Genomic DNA, 19,135 nt, shown 5'->3' with positions numbered 1-19,135 from the left:
GAACAGGCTTGAGGGGCTGAATGGCCTACTCCTGTTCCAGTTCCCATATAGTTCTGTATCTCTTTTTACTGTTCATCCTTCTGATTATTTAGGACTTCTCTCCAAGTATTTTAAGGTAAATCACACTTGCATTAATGATTTTTTAAAACAGCAAATCCTGATCACAAACACTGTTGCTCTGCCCTACCTGAGCCATCGAATGCAACATGTCAATTACAGGTAAATTGAGTGCGAGGCAATTTAAATGGTTATCAGGTCATCATAAAGCTGTGCCGGAATTGGATTTGGAAAAACATAAATATTTAGCACTGAAAGCCTTTCCTGAAAATAAAATGGCTGGAGTAAATGTGGGGTTTTGAATTCTTTTCTAACAGAAGTGTAATGGGTCCGACGCTGTCGTGGCTTAAAGTCCTCTCAGTGACAGCTGTAAGTGTTGGGGAACATGACAGTGACACCAAGCTCGGGAGATTGTGGACTTGCAGGAGGAAGCCAAGACTTTACAAAAATGAGCTTGACTGGATTTGCTCCTGAGCTGATCAGTTCAGTACGGACAAATGTAGATATTGCACAAATTGGAATTAGAACCAGTAAACATGCGTACTCCATGGGTTGGATAGAACTTTGCCAAGAGGAAGTATAAAGAGATCTTTGGGGGTGTTAATTTACTCATTGCTCATCATGTCTAAGTAAGTGAACAAAGCTGAGTCATATTGCCAAATCAGTTGAGTTCAAATGCTCAGGTGTACAGTAGCCTAGACAGAGCTGGAGTACAGTTTATAATTTTGGTCACCATAAAAGGACCATCCAGGTCCTAGAGTCAGTGCAGACGACAGCAAAGAGTCTGATCCTTGGTGTTGGAATGAAGGGCTCTGAGGAATGATTTGTTAAGCTAGACTGGGCATAGGCAGATGTTTACAATAGCGTACGTCAATTTGCAAGGGGTTGGGGTTGGTGGGGAGCAGCAAATGAAGTCCTGGTTGGTGATGTCCTGTGCATAGAGGCGGGTCACAGACCAATGAACAGGGCTATCAGCATGCGCTGTTGGACCTGTGTACCATGTAGGTCAAGGCTCAAGCTAATCTCTGCCTCAAACCAAGCAGAGCGATGTGGCCTTGCAGGTTGCACAGGTCTACGTGAGATGAATCTGTGCCAAGAGCAACTGCATCTTTTATGAGGCTGGCTCCTGGGAGTGTGGAATAGTTAAAAATGTGAACACTTCATGAAAACAGAAGCGTGGTGGAACTTTACAGTAAAAGAAAGTGTGCTGACCAACATCACACAAATTGACATAAAAATCTGTTAGCTGTGAAGTTAAAAGAAAATGTGTAATAAAATTAGTCAGAATCTATAATTTTTAATAAATTCAACATTTGCCAGGACGACCTGCTGCCCCTTGCTTCCTGGTGGATGCCCAATTTCGAAGAAGTGTGAACAATTTTAAATTTGCTGCCAATTTTCTTGTAAACTGGAGCTCTTGAGCCTTGAGGTGGAGACGTTTTAGCGGGGATTTTACAGATGTATATAAGGTATTTAACAGGATAGAAAAAGCAACCCTGAAATGATACTTCAGTTACGGCAATGCAGTAGGAGATGTGGCCACAGGTAAAGAGTTTAAAGGGCAAATTTAGGGCAGATGTCAGGAAATATCTCGTTACACAAAGGACAACCAACAGTTGGTACTAAGTTACCACAACAGTTAAGGAACAGATTACCTGAACTGTTAAGAAACAGATGCTGCAATGGCAAGACAGTATGGGAGATACTCTGGGAGGATGAAATCAGATGTGTTGAAGAGCCTTCATCATCTAAACCTACCAAGTGTTGTTTGGAGCAAATCAAATTTATAAACTACCTCCAAATGCAAAACATGGGAATGGGAACAGCAACCAAACATTATAGAAAATATAAACTAAATAGCCTGCAAATCCTTTGATGGAAATATTCATTATCCCTTAAAGCTGGCAATATAATGTCCATCTTCATAAAATGGAAGCATTGTATCAGTCACTTGTAATGAGCTACAAGCCCTGTTTAAAAATATTCTATTATAATACTATAAGGTCACAGGGGCAATTGTCCATCTGTTTCTCCTCCCCCCCTCATTTTTTCCATCAACTTTCCCCCCCTTCCCCTCCTGCTTGTCCTGAATTGAATTCTTGCTGCGTATACCTTGCCCGATATTTTAGAGGTGGAAGTAGGCAGTCTTGGTGGTGGACTAGCTATGGGATCTGAAGCTCATCTCAGGGTTGAGCAGGACATCAATGTTGGAGCCCATCAGGTTGAGCTTCAGTTAGGATCCAGGAAGGAGGATACGATCAAGGGTTAATACAGAAACATAGAAAATAGGAGCAAGAGTAGGCCATTCGGCCCTTCAAAATGATCATGGCTGATCATCTAACTCAGTACCCTGTTCCCGCTTTTTCCCCATATCCCTTGATCCCTTTAGCATTAAGAAATGTATCTACCTCCTTCTTGAATACATCTAATGACTTGGCCTCCACTGCCTTCTGTGGTAGAGAATTCCACAGGTTCACCACCCTCTGAGTGAAGAAATTTCTCCTCATCTTGGTTCTAAATGGCATACCCCGTTTCCTGAGACTGTGACCCCTGGTTCTGGACTCCCCAGCCATCGGGAACATCCTCCCTGCATCTAGTCTGTCTAGTCCTCTTAGAATTTAATATGTTTCGATGAGATCACCTCTCATTCTTCTAAACTCTAGTGAATATAGGCCTAGTCGACCCAATCTCTCCTTATACATCAGTCCTGCCATCCCAGAAATCAGTCTGGTAAACCTTCGTTGCACTCCCTCCATCGCAAGGACATCCTTCCTCAGATAAGGAGACCAAAACTTTACAAAATACTCCAGATGTGGTCTCACCAAGGCCCTGGATAATTGCAGTAAGACTCCCTGCTCCTGTACTCAAATCCTCTTGCAATGAAGGCCGACATACCATTCGCCTTCCTAACCGCTTGCTGCACCTGAATGCTCGCTTCCAGCGACTGGTGTACAAGGACACCCAGGTCTCGTTGCACCTCCCCTTTTCCCAATCTATCACCATTCAGATAATAATCTGCCTTTCTGTTTTTACAACCAAAGTGGATAAACTCACATTTATCCACGTTATACTGCATCTGCCATGTTCTTGCCCATTCACCCAACTTGTCTAAATCACATTGGAGCCTCTTTGCATCCTCCTCACAGCTCACATTCCACCCCAGCTTTGTGTCGTCTGCAAACTTGGAAATGTTATATTTAGTTCCCTCATCCAAATCATTGATATATATTGTGACTAGCTGGGGCCCAAGCACTGATCCCTGTGGTACCCCACTAATCACTGCCTGCCACCCGGAAAAATACCCATTTATTCCTACTCTCCGTTTCCTGTCAGTCAACCAATTCTCACTCCATGCCAGTATATTCCCCCCAATACCATGTGCTTTAATTTTGCACACTAACCTCTTGTGTGGGACCTTATCAAAAGCCATCTGAAAATCTAAATACACCACATCCACTGGTTCTCCCCTATCTATTCTACTAGTTACATCCTCAAAAAACTCCAGTAGATTTGTTAAGCATGATTTCCCTTTCATAAACCCATGCTGACTTTGTCCAATCCCGTTAATGCCTTCCAAGTGTTCTGTTATTACATCTTTTATAATAGACTCTAACATTTTCCCCACTACTGATGTTAGGCTAACTGGTCTGTAATTCCGTTTTTTCTCTCCCTCCTTTTTTAAATAGAATCATAGAATCATAGAAGTTACAACATGGAAACAGGCCCTTCGGCCCAACATGTCCATGTCGCCCAGTTTATACCACTAAGCTAGTCCCAATTGCCTGCACTTGGCCCATATCCCTCGATACCCATCTTCCCCATGTAACTGTCCAAATGCTTTTTAAAAGACAAAATTGTACCCGCCTCTACTACTGCCTCTGGCAGCTCGTTCCAGACACTCACCACCCTTTGAGTGAAAAAATTGCCCCTCTGGATCCTTTTGTATCTCTCCCCTCTCACCTTAAATCTGTGCCCCCTCGTTATAGACTCCCCTACCTTTGGGAAAAGATTTTGACTATCGACCTTATCTATGCCCCTCATTATTTTATAGACTTCTATAAGATCACCCCTTAACCTCCTACTCTCCAGGGAATAAAGTCCCAGTCTGTCTAACCTCTCCCTGTAAGTCAAACCATCAAGTCCCGGTAGCATCCTAGTAAATCTTTTCTGCACTCTTTCTAGTTTAATAATATCCTTTCTATAATAGGGTGACCAGAACTGTACACAGTACTCCAAGTGTGGCCTCACCAATGCCCTGTACAACTTCAACAAGACATCCCAACTCCTGCATTCAATGTTCTGACCAATGAAACCAAGCATGCTGAATGCCTTCTTCACCACCCTATCCACCTGTGACTCCACTTTCAAGGAGCTATGAATCTGTACTCCTAGATCTCTTTGTTCTATAACTCTCCCCAACGCCCTACCATTAACGGAGTAGGTCCTGGCCCGATTCGATCTACCAAAATGCATCACCTCACATTTATCTAAATTAAACTCCATCTGCCATTCATCGGCCCACTGGCCCAATTTATCAAGATCCCGTTGCAATCCTAGATAACCTTCTTCACTGTCCACAATGCCACCAATCTTGGTGTCATCTGCAAACTTACTAACCATGCCTCCTAAATTCTCATCCAAATCATTAATATAAATAACAAATAACAGCGGACCCAGCACCGATCCCTGAGGCACACCGCTGGACACAGGCATCCAGTTTGAAAAACAACCCTCGACAACCACCCTCTGTCTTCTGTCGTCAAGCCAATTTTGTATCCAATTGGCTACCTCACCTTGGATCCCATGAGATTTAACCTTATGTAACAACCTACCATGCGGTACCTTGTCAAATGCTTTGCTGAAGTCCATGTAGACCACGTCTACTGCACAGCCCTCATCTATCTTCTTGGTTACCCCTTCAAAAAACTCAATCAAATTCGTGAGACATGATTTTCCTCTCACAAAACCATGCTGACTGTTCCTAATTAGTCCCTGCCTCTCCAAATGCCTGTAGATTCTGTCCCTCAGAATACCCTCTAACAACTTACCCACTACAGATGTCAGGCTCACTGGTCTGTAGTTCCCAGGCTTTTCCCTGCCGCCCTTCTTAAACAAAGGCACAACATTTGCTACCCTCCAATCTTCAGGCACCTCACCTGTAGCGGTGGATGATTCAAATATCTCTGCTAGGGGACCCGCAATTTCCTCCCTAACCTCCCATAACGTCCTGGGATACATTTCATCAGGTCCCGGAGATTTATCTACCTTGATGCGCGTTAAGACTTCCAGCACCTCCCTCTCTGTAATATGTACACTCCTCAAGACATCACTATTTATTTCCCCAAGTTCCCTAACATCCATGCCTTTCTCAACCGTAAATACCGATGTGAAATATTCATTCAGGATCTCACCCATCTCTTGTGGTTCCGCACATAGATGACCTTGTTGATCCTTAAGAGGCCCTACTCTCTCCCTAGTTACCCTTTTGCCCTTTATGTATTTGTAGAAGCTCTTTGGATTCACCTTTGCCTGATCTGCCAAAGCAATCTCATATCCCCTTTTTGCCCTCCTGATTTCTCTCTTAACTCTACTCCGGCAATCTCTATACTCTTCAAGGGATCCACTTGATCCCAGCTGCCTATGCATGTCATATGCCTCCTTCTTATTTTTGACTAGTGCCTCAATCTCCCGAGTCATCCAAGGTTCCCTACTTCTACCAGCCTTGCCCTTCACTTTATAAGGAATGTGCTTACACTGAACCCTGGTTAACACACTTTTGAAAGCCTCCCACTTACCAGACGTCCCTTTGTCTGCCAACAGACTCTCCCAATCAACTTCTGAAAGTTCCTGTCTAATACCATCAAAATTGGCCTTTCCCCAATTTAGAATTTTAACTTTTGGGCCAGACCTATCCTTCTCCATAGCTATCTTAAAACTAATGGAATTATGATCACTGGTCCCAAAGTGATCCCTCACTAACACTTCTGTCACCTGCCCTTCCTTATTTCCCAAGAGGAGGTCAAGTTTTGCCCCCTCTCTAGTCGGGCCATCCACATACTGAATGAGAAATTCCTCCTGAATACACTCAACAAATTTCTCTCCATCCAAGCCCCTAATGCTATGGCTGTCCCAGTCAATGTTGGGAAAGTTAAAGTCCCCTACTATTACCACCCTATTTTTCTTGCAGCTGTCTGTAATCTCCTTACATATTTGCTCCTCAATTTCCCGTTGACTATTTGGGGGTCTGTAGTACAATCCTATCAAAGTGATCTCTCCCTTCTTATTTTTCAGTTCTACCCATATGGACTCAGTGGGCGAACCCTCGGATATATCCCCTCTCACTACTGCCGTGATGTTCTCCCTAATCAAGAACGCAACTCCCCCTCCTCTCTTACCTCCTGCTCTATCTTTCCTATAGCATCTGTACCCTGGAACATTGAGCTGCCAGTCCTGCCCCTCCCTTAGCCATGTTTCAGTAATAGCTATAACATCCCAGTCCCATGTACCCATCCATGCCCTGAGTTCATCTGCCTTGCCCATCAGACTTCTTGCATTGAAATAAATGCAGTTTAATCTAGTCTTCCCTTGGTCTTTGCCCTGCTTTCTCAGACCATCTGTCCGGTCATGTTCTGTACACTCTCCCTTACTGCCTTTTGTTTCTGTCACCACTTTATTTCCCACTGACTTCCTGCATCGGTTCCCATCCCCCTGCCACATTAGTTTAAACCCTCCCCAACAGCACTAGCAAACACTCCCCCTAGGACATTGGTTCCAGTCCTGCCCAGATGCAGACCGTCCAATTTGTACTGGTCCCACCTCCCCCAGAACCGGTTCCAATGGCCCAGGAATTTGAATCCCTCCCTCTTGCACCATCTCTCAAGCCACGTATTCATCTTAGCTATCCTGTCATTCCTACTCTGACTAGCCCGTGGCACTGGTAGCAATCCTGAGATTACTACCTTTGAGGTCCTACTCTTTAGTTTAACTCCTAACTCCCTAAATTCAGCTTGTAGGACCTCATCCTGTTTTTTACCTATATCGTTGGTGCCTATATGCACCACGACAACTGGCTGTTCACCCTCCCCCTCCAGAATGTCCTGCAGCCGCTCCGAGACATCCTTGACCCTTGCACCAGGGAGGCAACATACCATCCTGGAGTCTCGGTTGCGTCCGCAGAAACGCCTGTCTATTCCCCTTACAATCGAGTCCCCTATCACTATAGCTCTGCCACTCTTTTTCCTGCCCTCCTGTGCAGCAGAGCCAGCCACGGTGCCATGAACCTGGCCACTGCCACCTTCCCCTGGTGAGCCATCTCCGCCAACAGTATCCAAAACGGTATACCTGTTTTGGAGGGAGATGACCGCAGGGGACCCCTGCACTGCCTTCCTACTCTTCCTCTGTCTGTTGGTCACCCATTCACTATCTCCCTCAGTAATTTTTATCTGCGGTGTGACCAACTCACTGAACGTGCTATCCACGACTTTCTCAGCATCGCGGATGCTCCAAAGTGAGTCCATCCGCAGCTCCAGAGCCGTCAAGCGGTCAAACAATAGCTGCAGCTGGACACACTTCCCGCAGGTGAAGGAATCAGGGATACAGGAAGGAGCCCTGAATTCCCACATCCCACAAGAGGAATATGACACGGCGCTGGGATCTCCTGCCATGACTTAACCCTTAAATTAGCTTAAGAACAACTACAATGTCAAGAGAAAAAAAAAAGGAAAGAAAAACTACTTACCACTCCCTTTAAGGAGTTTACTCCTTTAAATTGTTCTCAATTTAGAGAATGTTAACTACACTAGGGACCTTGATTCACTAAAAAATAAACGCTACTTCCTATAAGACCTGCAGACCTTCCCTTTCCTTTTACTTCAGTTACTGCAGATAAGGAGAAATACTCACCTGAACCTACTCACCAATCAGGTGCCTCCCCTGTGTCGCGTCCCGATCTGATTCCTGACGTCACTTCGAACTCGGTCGCAGCTCCGCTCAGCTCGGCTCCTCTCAGCTGTTCTCAGCGCTCTGAAATCCCGCCTTTTATGGGACGCTCCCTCCGCTCGGCTCGGCTCCTCTCAGCTGTTCTCAGCGCTCTGAAATCCCGCCTTTTATCAGACGCTCCCTCCGCTCGGCTCGGCTCCTCTCAGCTGTTCTCAGCGCTCTGAAATCCCGCCTTTTATCAGACGCTCCCTCCGCTCGGCTCCTCTCAGCTGTTCTCAGCGCTCTGAAATCCCGCCTTTTATCGGACGCTCCCTCCGCTCGGCTCGGCTCCTCTCAGCTGTTCTCAGCGCTCTGAAATCCCGCCTTTTATCGGACGCTCCCTCCGCTCGGCTCGGCTCCTCTCAGCTGTTCTCAGCGCTCTGAAATCCCGCCTTTTATCAGACGCTCCCTCCGCTCGGCTCGGCTCCTCTCAGCTGTTCTCAGCGCTCTGAAATCCCGCCTTTTATCGGACGCTCCCTCCGCTCGGCTCGGCTCCTCTCAGCTGTTCTCAGCGCTCTGAAATCCCGCCTTTTATCGGACGCTCCCTCCGCTCGGCTCGGCTCCTCTCAGCTGTTCTCAGCGCTCTGAAATCCCGCCTTTTATCGGACGCTCCCTCCGCTCGGCTCGGCTCCTCTCAGCTGTTCTCAGCGCTCTGAAATCCCGCCTTTTATCGGACGCTCCCTCCGCTCGGCTCAGCTCCTCTCAGCTGTTCTCAGCGCTTTGAAATCCCGCCTTTTATCGGACGCTCCCTCCGCTCGGCTCGGCTCCTCTCAGCTGTTCTCAGCGCTCTGAAATCCCGCCTTTTATCGGACGCTCCCTCCGCTCGGCTCGGCTCCTCTCAGCTGTTCTCAGCGCTCTGAAATCCCGCCTTTTATCGGACGCTCCCTCCGCTCGGCTCCTCTCAGCTGTTCTCAGCGCTCTGAAATCCCGCCTTTTATCAGACGCTCCCTCCGCTCGGCTCGGCTCCTCTCAGCTGTTCTCAGCGCTCTGAAATCCCGCCTTTTATCGGACGCTCCCTCCGCTCGGCTCGGCTCCTCTCAGCTGTTCTCAGCGCTTTGAAATCCCGCCTTTTATCGGACGCTCCCTCCGCTCGGCTGGGCTCCTCTCAGCTGTTCTCAGCGCTCTGAAATCCCGCCTTTTATCGGACGCTCCCTCCGCTCGGCTGGGCTCCTCTCAGCTGTTCTCAGCGCTCTGAAATCCCGCCTTTTATAGTGGGGTTACATTTGCCACCCTCCAATCTGTAGGAACTGTTCCAGAGTCTATAGAATTTTGGAAGATGATGACCAATGCATCCACTATTTCCAGGGCCACTTCCTTCAGACACTCTGGGATGTTGATTATCAGGCCCTGGGGATTTGTCAGCCTTTAGCCCCATTAATTTCCCTAGCACTATTTTTTTACTAATACGTTAAGGCACAGAACTTCTGAGGGAAGCCAAACTGGGTGCCTTTCATCTTGCTAGCGTTGTGCTACAGAAATTTCTGGTTCTTCATGACTTGGTGTCTGACATTACAACCACAGTGTTGTCATGGTGGTGGTGGAGAGGCTACCACTGTTATACATAGGGAAACTGACCTCACATTTACAGCTGAAGTGCTAAGGGGCAACAAAATCTGAGGAATAGAAGGGGATGAGGAGAAGGGAATTTTAGACACACTGGAGGTAACCATGCATGCATGGGAGGAGAAATCATTGCAGCAGATGTTCTTGTTGTGTTAGAATCACAGATTCATACAGCACAGAAGGAGGCCATGTGACCCATTGTGCCTGTGCCAGCTCTTTGAAAGAGCTATCCAATTAGTCCTACTCTCCTGCTCTTTCCCCGTAGCCCTGCAAATTTTCCCCTTCAAGTATATATACAATTCCCTTTTGAAGCAAGTTGTTAGAACAAGTAGGAAGGGAACTATATGAGGGCAATGCCAATGGAGGGGGACCATGGAGGATTCGCTCAGTGGATTCTGGCTGAGGATTATTTGTTGAGAAGCTTTGCAAGTTACATCATTCGATATCCAAGATAGACTTCGATATATTCCACAGCTGCACTTTCCTGAGACTACAGAAATGAGGCTCATTAGATATGATTCTTAAAACTTTTTAAATGAATGTTAATGTGTTCTTGTACAATTCAGCAGGATTAATTTAACATTTCTCACTGGAATTGTAGCTGCTATAGATTCCAAAGTGCTGATTTCTCTTCCCTTTTGTTTGATTTTCTAGATCTTAAAGGTTCATTTGATTTAATTTCCTACCTTCACACTTCATGTAATGTGGATGAATCTTCCTCTCCTTCAAGATTGATCTTCAGTTATGTATTCATAGCTCCTTTCAAATTGGCATATCCTCACACCATGGGAGTAAGGCATCAGTCACTGCAAAGAGTGAATGAATTACTTTCCTGTACAATTTCTTTTGACATTCTCTGTGAAGCGATCCGTATGTTGGTGCGATGCCCTGTTATTGTTACAAGCTGTTTACTTTTGGCCTTGCAAATTAAAATGAAGTTAAAAGGTCTATATAAATGAAACAAATTCTTGTGTTAGGACCAAAATGCTGTGAGACGCTAAGGGCCTGGTGTCACTTAACCTTCAGATGGCAAGAGCACTATCAGAGTTAGCCCAGTACCATTAGCAAGCTGAGGGGGGTTTCATTCCTTGCCTTTGATTGAAAATACCAGCAACGGTAAAGTTGATTAGCCCTTGCTAGTGACATTTAGCATTGAGTCCACTTTGGATCTGGCTGCAGGTGGGCTGGCTTCTCAGCCATCCGTACATGTCAACAATGATCTCCATAGACCTTTACCTGAACTCAGGCAAGGGTTCTGGCTAGACCGAGGCCCTAGATTCACTCATGCAATTTCAGAGTAAGTACGCATAGAATTACATTACATAGAGAATTACATTGAGTCGGAGAGCCTGAAGGTAAGGAGAGCGGACCTGAAGGAGTTCGGGGGTGGAGCATCGGAGCACCGGAGAGGATAAGCAGCGAGGGCGTGAGGTAAAAAAAGATAAAGTCACATCAGCAGAAGGGAAGGAACTGATTGATGAGTAGCTGGTGAGTGTTTTTTTTTAAGTCTTTAGTTTATTTCTGTTAAATTGAGTTGGTAATCTAATAAATAGAGGCATAGCAGTGCACCTCAGACCTGTCGAACACACATCTTGTGCCATGTGGGAACTCCAGGACAATTCCCGTGTCCTGGACAACCACAGGTGCGGCAAGTATCATCAGCCGGAGGAGATCAAGCTCCAGGGTTTCGGAGCTTGAGCGGCAGCTAGCGTCACTGCAGTGCATCCGCGAGGCTGAGGGTTTTGGGGATAACACGTTACTGGGAGTTGGTCATCCCACAGTTTAAGAGAGTTCAGGCAGAGAGGGAATGGGTGACCGCCAGATAGACAAGGAGGACCAGGCAGGTAGTGCAGGAATCCCCTGAGGGCATCTCACTCTCTAACCAGTATTCTGAATACTGGTGAGGGTGATAGCTCCTCTAGGGAGTACAGCCAGAGCCAAGTCCACAGCACCATGGGTAGTTCAGCTGCACTGGGTGGGGGAGAGGGGAGAGTAGAAAGAATGGGAAAGCAATAGTGATAGAGGATTCAATAGCCAGGAGAACAGACAGGCGTTTCTGCGTCCGCAGACGTGATTCCAGGATGGTATGTTGCCTCCCTGGTGCGAGGGTCAAGGGTGTTACCGAACAGCTGCAGAACATTCTGAAGGGGGAGGGTGAATAGCCAGAGTTCGTGGTCCATATCGGCGCCAACGACATAGGTAAAGAGGGATGAGGTCCTGCAGGCAGATTTTAGGGAGTTAGGAAAGAGATTAATAAGCAGGACCTCAAAGGTAGTAATCTTAGGATTACTCCTGGTGTTACGCGCTAGTGTAAATAGAAATAGGAGGATAGAGCAGATGAAAGTATGTCTGGAGACATGGTGCAGGAGGGAGGGCTTTAGATTCCTGGGGCGTTGGGACCAGTTCTGGGGGAAATCGGACCTGTACAGGCCGGATGGGTAGCACCTCAACAGAGCTGTCCTCGTGGGGCGGTTCACGAGTTCTGTGGGGGAGGGTTTAAACTAATTTGGCAGAGGGATGGGCACCAGGATGTAGCATTGGAAAGGAGAAACAAGATGTACAAAGGATTGGGAAAGATAGATACCACTAGAGTAAGCAACAATACAGTATTAGGTGGGATCAGACTAAGAGAGAATACAAGAATGTCTAAGATAGGTTTAGAGTGCATGTGTGTAAACGCACAAAGTGTGGTAAACAAGGTTGGTGAGCTGCAGGTGCAAATAACCATATGGGAATATGATGTTGTGGTGATAACAGAGACCTGGCTCAAAAAAGGGCAGGTTTGGGTACTAAATATTCCTGGATACCAGGTGTTCAGGAAAGAAAAGATAGGGGTGGGGGGAGGGGCAGTATTGATTAAAGAGAATATTGCAGTGCTGGAGAGAGAGGATGCCCTGGAGGGGTCAAGGACAGAATCTATTTGGTTAGAGTTAAGAAACAATAGAGGTGCTATTACACAACTGGGTGTATTCTATAGGCCACCAACTAGTGGGAAGGATATAGAGGAGCAAATCTGCAGGGAAATTACAGAGAGATGCAAGAGCCATGGAGTAGCAATAATGGGGGACTTAAACTATCCTAATACAGACTGGGATAGTAATAGTGTAAAGGGCAAAGAGGGGGAGGAATTTTTGAAGTGTGTTCAGGAGAACTTTCTTGATCAGTACGTCTCCGGCCCAAAAAGGAAAGAGGCATTGCTGGATCTGGTTCTGGGGAATGAGATGGGTCAAGTGGAGCAAGTAACCGTGGGGGAACATTTAGGGAACAGTGATCTTAGTATCATAAGGTTTAGATTAGCTACAGAAAAGGATAAGGAGCAATCTAGAGTAAAAATACACAATTGGAGGAGGGCCAATTTCAGTGGGTTGAGAACGGATCTGGCCCGGATAAATTGGAATCAAAGATTGGCAGGCAAAACTGTGATCGAGCAATGGGTGGCCTTTAAAGAGGAGATGGTTCAGGTACAGTCTAGGTACATTCCCACAAGGGGGAAAGGTAGGGCAACTAAAACCAGAGCTCCTTGGATGACGAAAGAGATGGAGGGTAAGATGAAGCAGAAAAAGGGGGCGTATGTCAGATGTCAGGTTGATAATACAAGTGAGAACCAGGCTGAATATAGAAAGTTCGGAGGAGAAATGAAAAAGGAAATAAGAGGGGCAAAGAGAGAGTATGAGAATAGACTGGCAGCTTATATAAAGGGAATGCAAAAGTCTTCTATCGGCACAAAAATAGCAAAAGGGCAGTAAGAGGAGGGGTGGAGCTGATCAGGGACCATAAAGGAGATCTACGCATGGAGGCAGTGGGCATGGCTGAGGTACTAAATGCTCAGTAACTTTTGCAAAATAACTTTTGCTTCTGTCTTTATCAAGGAAGAAGATGCTGCCAAAGTCACAGTAAAAAAAGAGGTAGTTGAGATACTGGATGAGTTAAAAATTGATAAAGAGGAGGTGCTCAAAGTATTAAAGTAAGTAAGTCACCTGGTCCGGATGGGATGCATTCTAGGTTGCTGAGGGAAGTAAGGGTGGAAATTGCGGTGGTACTGGCCATAATCTTCCAAACATCCTTAGATACGAGGGGTGGTGCCAGAGGACTGGAGAATTCCAAATGTTACACCCTTGTTCAAAAAAGAGTGTAAGGATAAACTGCAGGCCAATCAGCTTAACCTCGGTGGTGGGGAAACCTTTAGAAACAATAATCCGGGACAAAATTAATAATCACTTGGACAAGTGTGGATTAATTAAGGAAAGCCAGCATGGATTTGTTAAGGCATATCATGTTTAACTAACTTGATAGAGTTTTTTGAGGAGGTAACAAAGAGGGTTGATGAGGGCAATGCGGTTGATATGGTGTATATGGACTTTCAAAAGGCGTTTGATAAAGTGCCACATAATTGGCTTGTCATCAAAATTGAAGCTGATGGAATAAAAGGGGTATTGGCAGCATGGATACAAAATTGGCTAAGTGACAGGAAACAGAGAATAGTGGTGAAAGGTTATTTTTTGGACTGAAGGAAGGTACACAGTGGTGTTCCCCAGGGGATGGTACTAGGACCACTGTTTTTCTTGATAAATATTAATGACTTGGACTTGGGTGTACAGGGCACAATTTCAAAATTTGCAGATGAAACTTGGATGTGTAGTGAACAGTGAGGAGGATAGTGATAGACTTCAAGAGGACATAGGCAGGCTGGTGGAATGGGTGGACATGTGGCAGATGAAATTTAATGCAGAGAAGTGCGAAGTGATACATTATGGTAGGAAGAACGAGGAGAGGAATTATAACCTAAAGGATACAATTCTAAAGGGGGTACAGGAACAGAGAGACCTGGGGGTATATGTACGCAAATCGTTGAAGGTGGTAGGGCAGGTTAAGAAAGTGGTTAAAAAAGCATACGGAACCTAGGCTTTATAAATAGAGGCATGGGGCTCGATGTTACCAGGGCTGCGGGTTTGCGGTGGGGGGGCTATTGGGCGCGTGGGTAACGCGCCCGGTGAAATCAGTCTGCCCCCCGCGCGATTGCAGCCTAATTGGATCCACTTACCTGGTCTTCCGGGTTCCCCACTGCTGATCTGCGCGTCGGGCGGGCTGCGCAAGAGCAGTAAGGTCTGTCAGCTGGAGGAGCTCTATTTAAAGGGGCAGTCCTCCACTGACAGATGCTGCAACAAATAGAAAAAAATTACAGCATGGAGCAGCCCAGGGGGAAGGCTGCTCCCAGTTTAATGATGCCTCACTCCAGGTATCATTAGATGGGGTGAGGAGGAGGGGGAGGACAGAGATCTTCCTCCTGCCCGCCGGCAGAGGAGGTCACCTGCACCACCAACATATCGCCCACCTGCATACAGTGCAGGAGGCGCTCCAATGACCTCAGTAGGTCAGCCAAAGTGAGTACACTTACTCATTCCCCTACACTCCATCTGCCACATCACCGCCCCCACCCCACATCTCCTTCTGCACTGCCAACACTACTCTGTCACATCACCCCTCATACCCACTCAAAGCTCATCCTCATCTTACCTGCACTTACTCACCTCGCCAGTACTCATCCCGCCACTACCACTCAACCCAATCCTCATACAATCTCATGGCTCTATCTCGTACTCACCCTCTCGTGCATCTCTTTCACAGTCAGCCTCACTCAACCTGCCACTACCTGTGCTGCAGCCACAGGGCATGCATCACATATGTGCAGTAGGCAGCGTAAGGCAAACGTGTCGTGAGCATGAAGGGGATGCACAAGGGTGTCTGAGGGTTTGTCATGGTTTTTACTTATATTGAATTTCTGATCAACTCACATTACATATTATATTGGCACCACTACTGCCACGTCTTTGCGAATCTTGTCTGGTTTGTGCAATAATGCCCTTTCCTGAGGGTCACTATGAAGACCCACAACTGATGACACCCATTGTGTCACTGCAGAGTGGGTGGAGGTGTATTTGCAGGGCTCTTCTGTGGAGACGTCGGTGATGTCCCCGGTGGCACCCTGGAAGGATGTGGAGGAGAAGTTGTTGAGGGCAGTGGTGACTTTGACAGCGACAGGTAGGAAGATGGTGCTCGGGCCAACCGGGAGCAGCTCGGCATGAAGGAGGCTGCAGATGTCCATGACTACATGTCGATTGACTCTGAGCCTCCGTGTGCACTGCTGCTCAGAGAGGTCCAGGAAGCTGAGCCTCGGTCTGTGGACCCTGTGGCGAGGGTAGTGCCCTCTGCGACGCATCTCTCTCTGCGGTAGCCCTCCCTCCTGCTGTACAGGTGGATGTATCGCAGCACTCTGTTGTGGAGCTCCACGTGTCAGAGGTGGACGGCGTGGCCGGCGAGGCTGGTGATGCTGTTCACCCTCCGAGGAGGTCATGACTGCAGCTACGGCGGCCCCCATCCGGAAGATGTACATCTGAGGGGGTCCGTAAGGTAGGTACATGTCTCTGGACCCCGGGGTAAGTCTGCAAGTTGGTGAATTTGATTGTCAGGAGGAGGGTGGTGGAGGCCAAACTTTGTCCCAAGTGACAGAGTGGCCTCCTGCAATGAGTGAGGGTCTCCCCCCCACACCTGTCAAATGGACCTTTGCAGCTGCCACAGGCTGACAGCTGCAACACGTCCATTTGAACTGGGAGTGTTTCCCCCAGTATGGGAAACAGTCCCAGTTGTCTATAAAATCTCACCCCTCCTCACATATTCCCCTAATCAGGTCAGTTAATGACCTGAAATAGCAAAGTAAATACTTTTAAGTGGCATCCCGCTGGCTTTAATTGCCTGCGGGATTCCCACATGCGGGGGCTGCGTGCGCACGCATCTGTGGGGAACCCGGAAGTGGGCGGGTTGGAGCCGGGCTCCGGACCCGCTCCGGGATTCCCCGATTCTCGGAGCCCCCCCGCCAGGAACGCACCTGATAGCGGGTGCTAAAATGAAGCCCATAGAGTGCAAAAGCAAGGAAGTTATGATGAACCTTCGTAAAATATTGATTCGGCCACAACTGGAGTATTGTGTCCAGTTCTGGGTACCACACTTTAGGAAGGATGTGAAGGCTTTACAGAAGGTGCAGAAAAGATTTACTAGAATGGATCCAGGGATGTAGGACTTCAGTTACGTTGATAGACTGGAGAAGCTGGGGTTGTTCTCCTTAGAGCAGAGAAGGCTGAGAGGAGATTTGATAGAGGTGTTCAAAATCATGAAGGGTCTAGATAGAGTAGATAGAGAGAAACTGTTTCCATTGGCAGAAGGGTCAAGAACCAGAGGACATAGATTTAAGGCGATTGGCAAAAGAACCAAGGCTGACATGAGGAAAACCTTTTTACACAATGAGTGGTTATGATCTGGAATGCTCTGCCTGAGGGATGGTGGAGGCAGACTCAATTGTGGCTTTCAAAAAGGAATTGGACAAATACTTGAAAGAAAAAAAATTGCAGGGCGACAGGGAGAGGGCGGGGAAGTGGGACTAGCTGGAGAGCCAGCACAGGCTCAATAGGCCGAATGGCCTCCTTCTGTGCTGTACCCATTGTATGATTCTATTCAATGGGTCTATAGCATAGAAACAGGCTATTCAGCCCAACTGGTCTATGCTGGCGTTTATGCTCCACACGAGCCTCCTCCCACCCCTCTTCATCTAACCCAATCAGCATATTCTTCTGTTCCTTTCCCCCTCACCAGCTTATATCTAGATTCCCCTTAAACGCACCTATGCAATTGCATTGTTGCTAAATACACTCCACATCATAAATGGAAGCAGTTTAGTATTATATAAGGAATGTTAAAATCTTAGTCGTTGCATCTGTTTTGTTAACTATATGTATTTGCTTTTTATTCAGTTAGGTATGGGTTAATTAACAGATTCATCACAGATGTTGGGGTTGCAATTTGATTTACATTTATGCTGTGCAGCTGTAATGTGATTCCATCTGATGTCTTTCCAGGATCTGAAAGTGGTATCTTTAAGTGTGTAAGATCTACTGGACAGTACAAGTCTGAGTAGCAATCAGTCTCTTGAGAGCTTCACTTGCACAAAATGCCCTTCACAGCATTTAGAACCATTTGTATAAGGCTGGTTCAGTGGTTTAAAACCAAACGACACAGTTAGTATAAACTCAGGACTGTGTCACTGCAGCTCTTTTGCCTCAGGGTGTTTTGTCATTTCATTGGCTGGGCTGCCAAATGGAATCAAGCTATCTCATTTTGGAGGAGTTTAAAACTGGCCACGTTTAAGGCAACAACCTCAAATTGTCCCTCAAACTGCCGGTGACAATTCAGGTAAATGGTTGAGTAGAGCAGGGAGCTTGTGTCTACATCGGGTGATCAGTATTTCACCTTTTAAAGAGAGGTATACTTGGAATATAATTTAACAACATTTATAAACACCAATAATAGGGCTTTAGCGACTCGAGTGCCTTAGAGCAGTTCAAATCCAGGACTGTGCTTAAGAGTTTTACATTAGTTTAAAACAAATCATTAATTTGATGCTATTTATAATCCTGAGTTTAAAAATGCCACTTAACTATTTAAAATCAATGCCCTTTATAGTTTATGTAATTGGCAAATGCTCTCAGTAATTATGTCAAAGGACTGTGATACATGAGGGAATTATAAGAAAGAACTTGGATTTACATCGGAACAGGAGTAGGCCATTCAGCCCCCTAGCCTTTTCTGCCATTCAATTAGATCATGGCTGATTTGTATCTTAACTCCATCTACCCACCTTGGTTCCGTAACCTTTAATATCGAACAAAAATCTATCAATTTCAATTTTGAATTTTCAATTGACCCAGCCTCAACAGCTTTTTGGGGAAGAGAGTTCCAGATTTCCACTACCCTTTGTGTGAAGAAGTGTTTCCTGACATCACCCCTGAAAAGCTTAGTTCTAATTTTAAGTTTATTCCCCTTGTTTTGGTCTCCCCCCCACCAGAGGAAATCGTTTCTCTCCATCTACCCTATCAACTCCTTTAATCATCTCAAACACCTCAATTAGATCACCCCTTAATCTTCGATATTCAAGAGAAGACAAGTCTAGTCTATGCAACCTGTCCTCAGAAATTAACCCTTTTAGCCCAGGTATCATTCTGGTGACTCTGCGCTGCACCCCCTCCAAGGCCAATATATCCGTCCTGAGATGCGGAGTCCAGTACTGAATGCAGTACTCCACATGGGGTCTAATCAGAGCTTTATATAACTGTAACATAACTTCCACCCCTTTGTATTCCAGCCCTCTTAAGATAAAGACCAACATTCCATTAGCCTTTTAATTTTTTTTGTACCTGTCCACTAGCTTTTAGTAATTTCTGTACTTGGACCCCTCAATCTCGCTGCTCCCTCACAGCTCCCAGCTTCTCGCCATTTAGAAAATACTCTGATCTTTCTTTCTTAGATCCAAAGTGGATAAACTCACATTTCCCCACATTGAACTCTATCTGCCACAGTTCTGCCCACTCACTTAATCTATCAATGCTCCTATGCAACTTTCTGCTCCCATCTACACTATTTACTGTGCCACCTAACTTGGTGTCAACAGCAAACTTGGATATATGACTCCCTATACCTTGATCTAAGTCAT

The sequence above is a fragment of the Heptranchias perlo genome, chromosome 24 (assembly GCF_035084215.1).
Source record: "Heptranchias perlo isolate sHepPer1 chromosome 24, sHepPer1.hap1, whole genome shotgun sequence".
Taxonomy (NCBI): domain Eukaryota; kingdom Metazoa; phylum Chordata; class Chondrichthyes; order Hexanchiformes; family Hexanchidae; genus Heptranchias; species Heptranchias perlo.
The sequence above is the reverse complement of the archived record's forward strand: the minus strand, read 5'-3'. Positions refer to the sequence as shown.